The sequence below is a fragment of the Octodon degus genome, unplaced genomic scaffold, assembly GCF_000260255.1.
Source record: "Octodon degus isolate 3935 unplaced genomic scaffold, OctDeg1.0 scaffold00115, whole genome shotgun sequence".
Taxonomy (NCBI): Eukaryota; Metazoa; Chordata; class Mammalia; order Rodentia; family Octodontidae; genus Octodon; species Octodon degus.
Genome location: NW_004524691.1, coordinates 8852148 through 8854449, shown reverse-complemented (window position 1 = coordinate 8854449; position 2302 = coordinate 8852148). Strand labels below are relative to the sequence as shown.

Below are 2302 nucleotides of genomic sequence, written 5' to 3'. Positions count from 1 at the left end.
ATAAATAAAATAAAATTCTGAGCTCTGGAAGGCTTTTGAAGTGAGATTTAAGAGGTAATTTGCTGATAAACTCCCAAATCACTGCCTTCAACTTTTGTCCCTAGGCAGTTTTAAGCAGGTGTAAACACTGGCTGCTACTGTCAATGCTTTCTTCTGTCTCTACTTCTATGTGTCCAAGACACCAGTTCAAAAGTTCACACCATCCCATATGCTCTGGAATTACAACCCACCTTATGTGCCATCCTTCAGGATTCTGGCCCCAGAGCCTGAACCCCACTCACCTAGGGAGTGCCTCCGGAAAGCTATCTCCAAAATGTGCCTGTGCGCAGGTTCCCAAGACCAGCTGTCCCCATGCCACAACACCTACAAAAGGAACAGTTTGGACCAAGTGGTTTGGGAAGTGATGCACAGAGTGCGAGGAGAGGAGCTAGTTCTCCAGCAAGTCTCTGAGTCTCGCCAAGGCCCACAAGAAAGTACTGAGTCCCCCATAGGAGCCACAAAGCTGCCCACTTCTTCCTCTCCAAGTACCCTTGGTCCTAAAGTGGAAACATGGCAAGAGATGTCCACAGGGCTGACACTATCACAAACTCTGGGTTCTAACCCCGAGGAACCCTACTGCACACATTCTCTACCAAAAGCACTTCCACCATGGAACATAAACCCTACACAGGTAAAAAGAGAACTGTGTGGCCCACAGTCCACTAATATGGAAGCACATTCAGCCAAGAATGGGACTTTCTGGAATAGAAAGACCAAAGCAAGAAAGAGCCTATTTCAAAATAGTCCTCTGGACAAGAAGGTAGAGTCACTGCATCTGTCCGTCATCCAGCAAAAATGGAAGAAAAGTCAAGACAGAACAGAACTGCCCCAATCCCTAACCCAGAAGTCTCAGCACACTTCTGACTCAGAAGAGGTGAGTGAATTGGAGGTGAGGGAGAGGCTGGAAGAGAAAAGCTCTGAATGCTTTTGCACAAGGTGAAGGAGTAGAGTCTTGAGCAAAGGAGATCCAAGTAGCTTGTTCTTGACAGATATACCACAATTAAACTCAGAGACTCATGGGAATGGATTAATAAAGCAGGGAAAAGAGTGAAAAAAAAAAAACCAAATAAGAGATTTAAGAGGTTTCCCACATATATTCGGAGTGTCCACACTACTGGCCTCTGGCTATGAGACACAGTTGTACCACCACCTGTTCTCCCAGCTGGGACAATGAAAATGTGTCTGTAGACATTGCAACATACTTCAGAGATAAGGGCAAAAATTATTCCATTACAAATAACTGTATACTGTAGCTTGATGGAAATGCAGATCATTGAATCCAACCTCCAAAACTTCAAATTCATTCAGTCTGAAGTGATCACTGTTGTTGTACCAGCACTATGGATGGTTTGTTTATTGATAAGCCTTAGATCCCATTTGGAGAACCACCAAATATTTTGTTTGTTTATTCGCAAGAGACAATGATAAGAAACGGAGTGGCACTCACAAAATATCCACTTTGAATACAGCTATAGGATATAGGGGAAAGCAACTCCCCAGCTGAAAGATACCTGAAATGAGTTTGTGTTTTCTAAAATCAAAAAATGAATATTAGGAACAATGTAGGTTAAGAGCAGAATATATTTGTTGAAGGAAAGAAAGCTAATTGTCCAAGACAGTGACACAGGGAACCCAAGTGAGTTGCCAAGGTACCTGCCTTTTGTAAGGATATGTATAGTGCGAATCCACTACACAAGGTCGGTCCAAGATGGAAACATAGCAAATCACAAGGTGGGTATGAGATGGGACAAAATTATGGTCAACCAGTAAGGTTACAAGCATAATTGCTTGGTAAAATTGATTCAATTGGGTTCAAGTGGGGAAGCGAGTCATATAGCAAGTAGATATAAATACAGAACAAGGGCTTTCCTGTAGGCAGCTGAGTTAGTGACTCTTCATGGATTTTTCAAGATGATTGATGCCTATTTAGATATATTAGTGCTTGATGTCCACCCCTAGAGTTGTATGTGGGTACATTTATTTGATCTTTTGCCTTGAGTTTTGGCCCACAGAGGGAGTGTCTATCTCTCCCACAGTAGCAAGGTATCTTGTCTTCCATACTGGCTCCTTCAAGAGCCTAGCTTTGTCTACCTGCCTACGTTATTTCCATATAACTCAGTTGCTACAACATGAGGCTGACAGCATTCCTGACTACCATGCCCTAATGGACAAGGAGAAGGGGAGCCAGGAATCACTTCTTAGTAGCCAGAAAACCTTGAGATTTTTCAAGCATTACAGTGTATAAAGCATTTGTATAAATCCT

General features: G+C 42.8%; 1 pseudogene; it reads left to right on the top strand.

The window, feature by feature from the left end:
* LOC101562240 overlaps positions 1–979 on the top strand; it is a 10990-nt pseudogene extending 10011 nt beyond the window's left edge.
* Positions 980–2302: the final 1323 nt, after the last annotated feature.